Source organism: Ziziphus jujuba, chromosome 12 (assembly GCF_031755915.1).
Source record: "Ziziphus jujuba cultivar Dongzao chromosome 12, ASM3175591v1".
NCBI lineage: Eukaryota > Viridiplantae > Streptophyta > Magnoliopsida > Rosales > Rhamnaceae > Ziziphus > Ziziphus jujuba.
In genome coordinates, this window is record NC_083390.1 from 24,312,471 (window position 1) to 24,326,229 (window position 13,759).

The 13,759-nt window shown below is 31.4% G+C and overlaps 1 long non-coding RNA gene across 3 annotated transcripts; it reads right to left on the bottom strand.

Moving 5' to 3' along the window:
* Positions 1-9,061: 9,061 nt before the first annotated feature.
* On the bottom strand, positions 9,062-13,426 carry LOC107429674 (uncharacterized). 3 transcript variants are annotated; one of them, XR_007237823.2, is made up of 4 exons: positions 13,294-13,426; positions 11,027-11,156; positions 10,380-10,433; positions 9,062-9,370 (listed from the first exon to the last, which is right to left on the bottom strand). It is a non-coding gene; the product is annotated as an uncharacterized LOC107429674 (long non-coding RNA). The 3 variants fall into 3 exon arrangements; XR_007237822.2 differs by having other exon boundaries at positions 10,380-10,486; XR_007237821.2 differs by having other exon boundaries at positions 10,380-10,867.
* Between the last annotated feature and the right edge of the window lie 333 nt (positions 13,427-13,759).

Genomic DNA, 13,759 nt, shown 5'->3' on the forward strand with positions numbered 1-13,759 from the left:
GGTTTCTTCCCATGAGGAAGCTCTGAAAGTATCCAAGTACCATTGCTTTCTAATGCCCTTAGTTCTTCTTCCACTGCCTGCTTCCATGCTGGAATTCTTAGAGCTTCTTGAATAGAGTTTGGAACCTGTGTATGATCAAGAGTAGAAACAAATGCACTATAGGGAGGTAGTAGCTTCTCATAAGTAACATAGTTTCCAATGGGATGTTTTGTGCATGATCGAACACCTTTCCTTAGAGCAATAGGCAAGTCAGAATTATCAACAATAGGACTAGTGACCTCATGATTTAATGGATCCATACCTGTGCAAATTTCTGAAGCAAGAGGAACCGGTGCCAGTTCTTGACCTTGCCTAATTTGTGTAGTGTGCTCCATATGCTCAATAGGTTTCCTCCTCTTTCTAACATATACTTGAAGTTCCTGCTCATTGTTGGTCTCTGGTAGCTGTGGAACAGGTTCGGGCTGGTCTGGTTGGGCAGGTTCGATAGATTCAGGTAGGGCTATTTGAGTGTTTTGAGGTTCAGGTAAATTCATGGAAGATTCGAATTGTTTTGATGAGGATGAGAATGGGGTTATTGGTGATTTTTGAGGATGATGAAAGTGAGAAAATTGAGAGTGAGTGTCTTGTAGAATGTTCCAAAACTGATAATGCTCCCCCTGAATTTCAGATTTGGAAAAGTAGGACTGGTGCTCAAAGAAAGTGACATCCATGGAGATATATATTTTCCTAGAAAAAGGTGAGTAGCACTTATATCCTTTTTGATGGGATGAGTAACCTAAAAAGATACACTTGAGTGATTTTGGATCAAGTTTGGTTCGGTTATGTTGATGAATATGAACAAAAGCTGAACACCCAAAGACTTTAAGTGGAAGATCTGAAGTAAATGATTTAAAGTGAGGAAAGGATTGTATAAGAACCTGACGAGGATTTTGAAATTTTAGAACTCGGCTTGGCATTCTGTTGATGAGATAGGTGGCTGTTGAGATAGCTTCCCCCCAAAAATATTTAGGAACATTGTTGGAGAACATGATTGATCGAGCCACTTCAAGTAGGTGTCTATTTTTCCTCTCTGCTACTCCGTTTTGTTGAGGGGTATCTACACATGAGCTCAAGTGTATAATGCCTTGTTCTAAGAAATAGGAACCAATAATAGAATTGAAGTACTCTCTGGCATTATCAGTTTTTAGGATCTGAATTTTGCTTTTGAATTGAGTGTTAATCATTGAGTGAAAAGATCTGAAGATTGCCCCTGTTTCTGATTTTTCTTTCATGAGAAAGGTCCATGTGATTCTAGTGTGATCATCAATGAAAGTCACAAACCAACGAGTTCCATTTATGTTTTTAACTCTTGAGGGTCCCCAAATGTCACTGTGGATCATAGAAAATGGATATGAAGGTGTATATTGGATGGTTGGATAGACATGTCTAGTGTGTTTAGCAAGTTGGCAGATTTCACAATGATAAAAATTTGAACTTTTATTACGAAACAAGTGAGGGAACATCTTTTCAAGATACATAAAGTTTGGATGACCAAAGCGAAAATGCCATAGCATAACTTTATTTTCATCTGAAAGTGACACAGAATCAAAAATAGATTGAGAGACACAACTGGTAGAAGGAACTTTTTGATGAAGTGAAGTACTTTCTTTGAGCAAATAGAGTCCACCACACAACTCAGCACTGCCAATCACCTTCCCCGAATCCACTGCCTGAAATTCACACAAATTTGGATTGAATTTAGTAACACAATTTGAATCATGAGTAAGCTTGCTTATGGAAATCAAATTACACTCCAAGTTTGGCACATAAAGAACAGAAGAGAGAAGCAAATCTTCTGTCAATTGTATTGTTCCTGTTCCAGCCACTTTAGAGAGTGAACCATCTGCTATTCTTACTGTAGAAACACCATAAGTTGGCTTATAGTGCTGAAAAATACTAATATCACCTGTCATGTGATCGGAGGCTCCCGAATCGACTATCCAAGGCTTTGATTTTGTCACGTTTGTAGTGTAGGCAAATGAGAGAGTACCTTGGTGAGCTAACATACTAGCATGCTGCTGTGAAGTTGTTGGAGTCGATTGAGAGGAATTAGAAATCTGGCCAAATATCTTCTGCAATGCATCAAGTTGCTCCTTGGTAAAGGGGCTGGTTTCGGCATTGTTGATATCATCTGATGTTGTAGCAGCATGAGCGCGGCTCTCACGATCATTCCGTACGCGATTAGGCTTCCAATCTGCTGGTTTTCCATGTATTTTCCAACATGTTTCCTTCGTGTGCCCTGGTCTCCTGCAATGTTCGCACCACGGCCTTCCCTTTTTCAGTTTGTTATCTTGAGAAGAAGTATGTGTGTAGAGGGCTGAGCCTTCCAAGGTTGGAGCAGTGCTGTTACTTATCATCATTAGTTTCCTTCGGCTCTCCTCCCGTCGAACTTCTGAAAACGCTTCTCGAAGTGTAGGCAGGGGTTTAATTCCCATAATTCTCCCCCTTACCTCATCAAGGTCTTTGTTGAGACCAAGAAGAAACTTGAATGTTCTCTTTTGTTTAACAATTTTCCTGTACAATGCAGCGTCATCAGGACATTTCCAGGAATACATCTCAAACATATCAAGATGCTGCCAGTATCGTGTGAGGATATTAAAATATTGAGTGACATTTAAATCCTCTTGCCGAAGGTCATGGAGTCTGGTTTCAATTTCAAACAACTCTGAAGTATTTTCTGAACTAGAGTAGGTTTCACGGGCTGCTTCCCAGATCTCGTTGGCTGTCTTGTAAAGCAGAAAATTTTCTCCTACTTCGGTGGTCATAGAATTGATTAACCACGACATAACCATGTGGTTTTCTGTTTTCCAGGTCCGATACTTAGGATCTGATTTTTCTGGAATGGAGATCTCGCCTGTGAGATATTCATCCTTCCCTTTGCCACAAACATACATGAGAACGGATTGTGACCATTGAAGAAAATTATGGCCATTAAGTCTGTGATTTGTGATAATAAAGGATGAATTTTCTTGAATGTTGGCTGAAGGAATTTGCTCAGATTTAGTCATGGTAGTGAGAAGCTAGCAACAAAAGAAACCATGCTCTAATACCATGTAGACTTTTGAGATGAGAGGGAAGAAATTCTCATACTAATCTGAAAAAGAATTACAAGTCTATTTAACATAGATGTGGCTGACATTCCAGTCCACAAAACTAGGAAAGTAATCCCTGCAAATCAGGGAAATTTCCAGTCCACAAATCTAGGAAAGTAATCCCTGCAAATCAGGGAAATTTCCAGTCCACAAAACTAGGAAAGTAATCCCTGCAAATCAGGGAAATTAAATTCCAATGAATTAGTTAATGGACTGATCCTATTTATTAGGAGATAAACTAAATAAGTAAATATCCTAAAATAATGTAAATCTTCCTAATTAATTAAATAAAAATCTGCTCCTTTCTACACATTCATTTTCTATAACTCTAATGAAAAATAAATTTAGATAACACTTAAGATGGAATAATGTTCTAGTGGGACACAATTTTTTGAAATCAAGGATCAAAGGTTCAAATTTTTTAGGAGAAAATGCTTCATACAGAGCAAATAATACTAATGCAGGCCATCTCTACCATCAGTCATACGGCTTTTATAGCATGCAATATTGAATAATAGTGCAATAAGAGAAGAAGCAGTATGACTATCCATAGAACAAAATATAGATTAATATGTCAGATGATGGAGCAAAAATCTAACTGCTGGTAAACAAATGGATCGTGATTCATGTGATTATTATAGATGGTGCAACAAGGTAATATAACAGAATTAGGGTGTAATGATTTTAAAATTGACCAATGTTTTGCAAGGAATTCCAAAAGAAAGGTAACAAGACTTGCAAAGTGTTTACCAAGACAAAAGATGAGTCAAGGTTACGAGAAAAACGACATGATCGTCTTCGACATAGAAGAAAAAATCGGTCCAAATCCTGGGATATATGATTGAGTGCAGGGCCAAGTTAGATATGCTGTAATTTGGCATATTACAGCATCACATACTTCCTTCCCTTGGCCAGACTATGGTACATGTGAAGTAAGAAAATATGCCAGGGTCAAGTCTTTCACATTAGAGAAGAAGACAACTGTAACCCAAATCAAAGGCAAAAACCATAAATTATCATCTTCTTTCAAGACAATTGGATAAAAATACACAGTAATTACCTTCTATTCCATGACAAACAATTTAAATAATATTAAAAAAAAGGCATGGAACACATTACATTAATTGCAGGCATTACATGCATAGTTTGCAAAACACAACATTTATGAGGCAGGACCTTAGTAAAATGTCTGATAATAATGTTGAACGAAAAAAACAACGTTTGATAATGTTTTTAGTCATTCAGACACTATTCAATATCAAATTTCATAATCATTTGTCAACTTAGACCGCAAACGTATGAACAATTTCATGAACACACGGAAGGAAATACAACTAAATAAAAAAAAAAAAGAAAAAAAACTCAAGGAAAAGAAAAACTAAAAAACCGGCTTATAGAAAGAGTAGAAAGCATTGCATCCAGATTTCAGTAGGAGTTGAGGATGTATTAGTAAAATCAACAAATGGGTAACCACAGAAAATCAAATTCGATAACAAATTTAAAGAGAAAATTGAAGAAACAAATGGAAAAACCGGTACGCAGCAAAACGACTATAGTTGACAAACTATCCCAGTAGTACTACAAAAACCAAAACCCACCTTCAAGATTTGATTTTCCAGGCTAATAATATTTGAAAAAGGTTGAATTTTAAGATAATAAAATAAGATTCATATTATATAAATATTAAATGATATATTTTATAAAAAAGTGATCTTGGTTCATAAAGTCCAACTTACACGGTCGAGCATGTGGTCCAATTAGCCAAACCTTCGCTTTAATAGACAAAAATTCTAAAATTTGCACTAAACAATTGAAAATCACTGATGAGTGAAAAAATTTGTTTAGACAAATGTGTATTTAAAAATTAATTATTAAAGAAACTATATAATACTATAAAGAAATGCAATAAAGTGCTATATGTTATTTATTGCATGTGGACATACGTGTAGGTATAGTACGCAATATATTATTACATAACAAAATAATCTCCTATAAGAATTGAACGAGTAGAGTAAGATAAAGTGACCATGACAGTGGTCCACGATGTTATCACTAAATCGTCATTGCATGACGATAACAACATATATGTGTGTATATATATATATATATATATATGTTTTAGTGGATATTCGTGACATAGCCCATAAATTCCTCCAAAGCTTATGATTGCCTTCTGCACTTTTTTTTTTTTTTTTTTTTCCTACCACCCTCCCTTTGAGCTTTATCTCATAAAACAAAAAACAAATACCCTCACAAAGGATAAACAAATAAACTATTATTAAAAAAATCAAATTAATACAGTTTTAATCACGATTAAGCTTTTTAGTTTTACTCAACCTTTATATTTAAAATAAAAGGAAAAAAAGATAAATTGAACATGTATTATTGAATAATTTAATTTTTTAACTTTACACATGCAATTCACTTTTGGAGAAAAAAAAAATTACACATGCCAAAATCATAATTATTAATCAGATGATAATGTTTTGTCTTCTTAAAATTATGAATTACAAATAAAGATAATTATATCGTTTCATAGAAATTAAGTACATATATCCCATATATATGTGTGTATATATTGTAATATACACACAGAGACACCAAGAACACAAAAAGAGGCTAGAAAAATAGCAAAATAAATTAATAAAGAAAGAAAAATGAAAGAAGAAATCAAATAATATATATATATATATATGTATGTATATATAATTATAAACACATGAATGTTTCAATACAGTAGTAATATTAATCTATAGAGCTTTGTCTACGGTTTCTTTGTATGCCGGGTAAACAGTTTTATGTATTTTGGAAAAAAATCTAAAAGGTGATATTAATCAGATTTTGAAGATGGAAAAAAAAATTAAAATGGATAAAAAAAGGTGTTGAGGGTTCACACATTTGCATTAAAAGTTTGTTAACATGGAGAAGCTCAAAAGTTTTTTTTTTTTTTAAATTGTTATTATTATTATTATTTTCAAAATTAAATGTATGAAAAATGCCTGTGCATGCAGCAATAATTAAAAATGTTGTAGATTGTAATTAATATAGGTTTGTTATCCAAAGCCCACGTTGCTTATGCGTCTGTCTTCATGTCAATGGATTCTATGACTATAAGCATGTTAGTTCATAAACAAAGTTACAATCTACACTAGCTATTTTATTTTCTAATTATTATTATTATATATTTCTTTTTACCTTTTCTACAGTTAAAAATATTAGTTACAATTATCATAAGTTTTTCCCCCAAAAATTAAAAAGGTTCAATACCTCTCCAAGTCTAAGTCAGTGACAGACCCAGGAAAAATTATTAGGAGGGCACCATTAAAGGCAAATCCAACATTTATTTCTAATTAAAGGTATAGAGAGATTCAAAATATATACAAAAATATAACATTGTTTTTATGTTGTAATCCAATTATATAAATTATTCACTAAATTGGGGATTTTTTTTTTTAATTTTAGTCTTTTTTTTTTTTGGAAAAAATATAACGTTGAATGTTTTGGCACTACATTAAAAATTTTATTGCAAATTGATAAAATAAAAAAAAATAAAAAATCAGATTATCATTTTGTTAGCATTTAAATAAAATAAATTAATTAAAAACTAGAAACAAAAGAAAGATTAACTAAAACAGAAGAAGTTAAATTAAAACCAAAAAAAATTTGCAGCTTAACTTAAAACAAAAATTAAAGAAGAGTTTTTTTATAAATATTTTTTTGGTTATTAACTAATTGTATTAAATAGGTATACTTGTATATAAATATTTTATGAAAAAGTATTAGTTAAGTTAGTATTATCTTGTTAAAATATTATAATTATAAAAAAATAAAATATTATAATTATAATAAATAATAGGATTACATATAATAAAAGAAATATCCATAAAACCATATATGGATAATTGAAGAAAAAAGATTAAATCTAAAAACAAATTTTAGAAAAAGCAAAAACAAAGGAACAGTATACACTACACAACATGTGAGAGAGGAGAGAGATAGATAAAGAGGGGCAGGGGGGCACACTGATATATATGTGAGGATAAAACAGTAAATACTTAACTTAATAACAGAAAAAATAAAAGAGAAAATATTTGAGTGGGGACACGTGCCCCCTGTGGGCTCAGTGTAGGTTGGTCTATCGTCTTTTAAGTGATTGGCGTACCACTCCAAGTTTTCTATACGTTGGATTGGTAATCAAGTTTGATTTACTTGTCATTAATTGTATACAATAAATTTGCTAAAATTTTAATGCATGCTGCTTTACTTCTTGTAAAGACATAGCTTTTGTTGATTTAACATTCTGTTAAATGTTGCTTTTTCCTTTTTCTTTTCTTTTCTTTGTCTTTTTATTTTATTTTTTATTTTTGTTTAAAGAAAAATTATACTTGTAAGCATAAAGTTTAAAATATAAATTAGAAGTGAAATGAGAATAAAATAAAATTGGGAGTGAAACGAGAATAAAAAAAAAAACCTTGGTAAGTAATTAAATGAAAATTGAAACAATGACATTTTCAAAATTATTTTTAGTATTGAAAAAAAAAAAAAAAAAAAACTCCCCCCTATTATTTCCTACTCTAATTTCCCTTCGTATCCTATTTTCGTCTTTACTCTTGTTTCGCTCCCCAACATTCTCTTCTGTCTTCTTACATTCTGTCCCCCATTTTCTCACTAACAACCTTTCCTCCCTATTTTCTTCCCTCTGTTTTCGTCCACTTCCCTCTCCCCACCTTCTCAACATTTACCCACTTTTTCTCTCATTAATTTTTCTTTCCCACTTTCCTCTATTCTCTTTTTTCTACTTCATTTGCTTAATTTCTCTCCCTTCACTTTCTTTCCACTCTCTTCTCTTTTTACATTTTCTCTACTACAATCTCTTGGTAGTTCCTCTTTTTAATTTCTCCAATTGCAAAATTCTAATTGTCCTCCCTTTGACACACTATCGTCATAAAGTAAATAGTTTATTTCACACACTATCAACATCAAATTTTATGAAATTCCAATTTATAATTTATGTCCTTTGTGTCTTTTGTTTTTGTTTACTAAAAACATTTATGTTGTATAAATTTAGCAGTATTTTTAATTTATTTTAGTTGGGTTTTTCTACATATAATTAGGTTCAATTTTTCTTAGAACATATGTTCTTTCTTTTCCATAAGAAAAAAACAAATAAAAAGTATAGCTTTTTTTTTTTTTTGAACAATTGACCTAAATTATAATCTATCCAAAATCCCTTCCTTACCATGATTCGAACTCGTACTCTCATGGATACAAGTAGAGGTGCTCAACCACTAGAGTTAATCCACTTCAACGTATAGCTTTTTATGCATATATAAAAAAAAAGAATAATAAAAAATATATTTTTTTAATAAATAAAATGTATAGTTGATAGGTAATAGAAAAGAATAAAATCATTTTCTGTTTTTTCTTTTCAATAAAGAAAGTTTGCCTTGTATTTTGTTTTTATTAAAGTATTAATTCTAATGAAAAGTTATAGTTCTTTTTATTTAAAAACAAAGAAACTTAAAATAATTAAAGTATTTTTTATTTTTCTTTCTTTTTAATTTTAATTGGACACAAATTGGAATTTCAAAAAATGTAAAATTGACAATCCACGGAATAACCTATTTTACCACATAACAATAACGTCAACAAGAATTACAATTAAAAAGTGCAACGAGAAACTAATTTGAGAAAATAGAAAAGAAATGTAATAAGAAGAAAATGAAAAGATAAAAAGTATAAGAAAGCAAAGAGAGAAAACTAAACATAGATAGTAGAAGTAAATAGTTAGGGAAGAGTGGGAAAATAAAAATCGAAAGAAAGAAAGTAAAAGAGATAAATAAAGAGAAAGCAAAGAAATAAAAGAAAGAGAGAAAACAGAGAAAAAAAAAAAAAAGTCAAGAGGGAAAGTAAACTAATAGAGAAAGAGAAAAGCGAAAGCACAGAGAGAGATTGAATAGGGAAGAAAGCGAGGAAGAGAGAGGGGAACATACACACACAAACCATACAGAGCAGAGAGAGGAAGAGACTTGGCACTCCTAGCAGTCTTCTTCCTCCCAAACCCAAAAAATATTTATCTTTTTATTATTATCAACATATATCCTAGTGTTTAATACAACACAGTGTCACATAAAATGAATTTCAAGTCCAAATTTTAAGGAGGGGGATGAATATCTGTCATGGCTGTCTTAATGTCTGCTTCTTTCTCTGAATATTGCTGTCCAGAAACTATAACTTCCCTGAAACAATATTAGATGCAAATGTGAACAATTAAATATTAAAAATGCACCAAAACTACCCTGACCAAAATATATATATACACACCAAAACTAACAATATAATACCAGTAAAAAGAACGCATACAGATCATAAACAAAATTCAAAGAATCAAACAACACAACAAATTACAAAGCAATTGCATTAGGAAGCAACCATGAATAGAAAGGTAAAACAAAAAACACAAAACACAAACACAAAAGTTACAATGAATCAATCAATTAGTTAACTCTACTGCAACTTTTAGTTTAGTCCATTGCAACTTTTTATAATTACAAATTTAATTGTCAACTTATATACTTAAGTAATATATCTGAATTAATTAATTATTGAAAAAACTTAGATCTAACTAACATTCATTTTATATAACTCTAATGAAAAATAAATTTAGATAACACTTAAGATTGAATAAGGTTCTAGTGGGACACAGTTTTTTTAATCAAGGATCAAAGATTCAAATTTTTGAGGACAAAATGCTTTATACAAAGCAAATAATACTAATGCAGGACATGTAGCATTAGTCATACGGCTTTTATACCATTAATATTGAATAATAGTACAATAAGAGAAGAAGCAGTATGACTATCCATAGAACAAAATATAGATTAATATGTCAGATGATGGAGCAAAAATCTAACTGCTGGTCAACAAATGGATCGTGATTCAAGTGATTATAGAACCAGTTAGGAACCAGGTAACATAATAGTTAGGAACAAGTTAATATCAGGAAGATGATTTGAAATTAAGGTGTAATGATTTTAAAATTGACCAATGTTTTGGAAGGAATTCCAAGAGAAAGGTAACAAGACTTGCAAAGTGCTTACCAAGACAAAAGATACTCAAGGTTACGGGAAAAAAAGACATGATTGTCTTCGAGATAGAAGAAAGTATGGGTCCAAATCTTGTGATATATGATTGACTCCAGGGCTAAGATAGATATAGAAAGAAAGATAAAAGAAAAGAAATTTTTACCTCCATGTTTGATCCATCGTTTGATTTCTTTTCTCCACCTCATTTTCCCGTCTACTGACATGGGTTCATGGTGCCATTGTTCGTCAAAAACAGAAGCATATTAATATCTTGCAAGATAGGTAAATTGTTCTTGGTAAATTTACCAACACAATTAATATCATGCAAGGAAAAAGAATATTTGATAACTTGCATACCAAACTAAGAAATAAAGAGGCACTTACACAAGTTTGGAGACCTTCACAGTCGATATTATTATCTCACCAAAAACCACCCTTAATAATATCTTTTTATCAACATGAAAGGAAATAGAGAGACTAACTTAACTTACCAGCAAGGTTTGTTATGGCATTTCACAATGCCAAAGATAAAGAAACACCCTTTCCCCATCCAGACATATTTATCCTAACCCAAAAGCAATCAGCAAACCTCTCTTTTCTTTAAGTTAATCAGAGGACACACAAAAGAAAATTCATGACAAATGCAAGGAACTACAACAAAGCAAAGCAATGAAATCAACTTCTTCAGATGCCATGCAATCAACAATAAAGCAATGAAATTTGAGAGAGAAAGAGAGAGGGACAAAATGTCAATACAAACAGCATCCAATTCAACCCAGAGAGAAAGAGAGAGAGCAGTCTTGACGCTACCTGTGGGGCAAGGCATTTTGGGATTACAGCATCACATACTTCCTTCCCTTGGCCAGAATATGGTACATGTGAAGTAAGAAAATATGCCAGGGTCAAGTCTTTCACATTAGAGAATAAGACAACTGCAGCCCTAAATAAAAGGCAAAAATCATAAATTATCATCTTCTTCCAAGACAATTGTGAAACAAAACACAATTACCTCTATTTAAAATAATAATGAAAGGGAGGCACGAAACACATTCCATTGATTGCAGGCATTACATGTGTAGTTTGTAAAACACGACAGTTATGAGGCAGGACCTCAGTAAAATGTCTGATAATGTTAACAAAAAACAATTTGTGATAACGTTTTACTGAAATAAACAGTCTGTTCCTGATACAGGCATAACCCAACCTCCTAACCCTGGGTGTTCTATTATAAGATTATAAGATCATTTCTATATCAAAAAGGATATATTGTGAAAATGACAAAGATTAATATACCTTTATGAATTTTCTATGACCATTGCTATAGATTTATTTAATATCTTTGCAGTAAGATTGGCTATTGTGTGTGTGTGTGTGTGTGTGCCTGTCTTAAAACTGTTGTTCTAGCTAATTATATTGGATGTTTGTCACGTTTGTGTAGCAGTTCCACAAGAGGCTGTGACATTAAAATCTAGGAACCAGTCGTGTTCACAACAGGAACCCTACAGATTAGGAGACCATATATATATATATATATATTGAAGTCCATGTTGGATATTATACGAAAAAGTGTTTAAAATGAAAGCTTAAATTTGAGGAGGTTAAAAAAATATTTGTTTGGTAAAAAAAAAAAGAGAGTGGTTAAGACTAATTAAAATTGAAAAAAAAAAAAAAAAACTAAAAAATACAGAAAGAATGCATGCTATAATTTCTTTATTTTCCAAAAATTAATACATAACAAGTGTACAAGCCAAGCCAAAAGAGGCGGTTCCAAAGTAACTGCCGCCATATGCATGCTTTGCAGTTTTATTTTCTATACAAGTAAAAATACAACTCATAAGGACACATGTCAATCTATCAATTATCTAACCAATACATATAAAGCTAGCTTACATGTGGCAACTTGCTATGGCTTTAGTAAACAATTTTGACGCCCTTTCATTAATTGCTATCATCAATTGCAACATTAATTGCAACATAAAGTGTAACTTCTTGAATCTTCGCCACTCAACCGACTTTGCCAAATTACAAATCATTATTATTATTATTATTTTTTACAGTCCAGTGTACTTCCTTTTTTACCCCCACAAAATTTCAATACGCTTTTTTATATTTTTCAGTTCTAACAATGAGTTTCTAGATACTGTGTAAATAGACTCCCCGGTTCCTATCTTCCTTTCAAAAGTATCTCAAATAAAACTAGTTCTCACAAAACTTACTCTTTAAAGTCCAATGGATAAAAGAACATCAAACACATTTTTTTTTTTCTTTTTTTAATTTTTCTAAGGAAAATCCTTCTTAAAAAAAAGGGCTTCTACAGGTTTATAAAGTCCAATGGAAAAAATTACATCATGCATTTTTAAGGATTGCACTTTTAGGAAAATTAATTTTCTAATAGAAAACCCTTGCCAAAAAAGACTTCCACAAGTACTCAACTTTACAGATTAATTTTTTGAATTTCAGAAAATAAGTTACCCCATTCTCATCTCCCCTTTGAAAAATAGGTTCTAAATTAATTAAGCATCGAAAAAACCGTAGATCTAAAGAAATAAATTTAGATAATACTTAACGATGTAGGAAAAAAAAAAAAAACCAGAATTACACAAAAGAAAAAATTAAAGTCATATAGATAGAATTTTTCTTTTAGACATTCAGATTCAATTCAATATCAAATTTCCTAATCATTTGTCGACTTATACCGCAAACATATAAATAATTTCATGAACAAAAGGAAGGAAATACAGCTAAATAAAAATAGAAAAAAAAACTCAAAAAAAAAAAAAAAAAAAAAAACCAGGAAAAGGGTAACCACAGAGTAGAAGGCATTGCATCCAGATTTCAGTAGTAGTTGAGGATGTATTAGTAAAATCAACAAATGGGTAACCACAGAAAATCAAATTCAGTAACAAATTTAAGGATAAATTTGAAAAAACAAATGGCAAAACCGGTATGCAGCAAAACGACTGTAGTTGACAAAACTACGCCAGTAGTGCCAGTAGTACTACAAAAACCAAAACCCACCTTCAAGATTTGATTTTCCAGCCCAACAAAATTTGAAAAAGGTGAAAAAGAAAACACACCTGGGATTGAACTACGGCGAATTGATTCATTAATCGGAAGGAAAAGAGAGAGGCGAGAAAAGAAGAACCGGAGGAGGAATAAAGCCGTTGAGAGATTTTCTTATAAATTTAAAATAACTCACACTTGTCATAATATAGCCGTTGAAAGAGGTTAAAAGGGAAATTCACATGGATCGATGACGTGGCATTTTATTATCCGCTCGATGGGTCCTAGTGGGATAGCAAACAGACGGTTTGATGAGTTTAAAATTTGCTGGGCATTTATTTATTAGCAACAAATAGGATTAATTCCACGTCCAAAAGACCCTTTAAAAAAAAAAAAAAAAAGAGTCAAACTCTATTAAATTTTAAGGTAAGAAAATAAGATTCATGTTATTAACTTTTAATAAATAGATAATCACAATTTAAATACTTTGAATTTAGGATATATATATATATATACACCCCCTAAAATAAAAACAATATT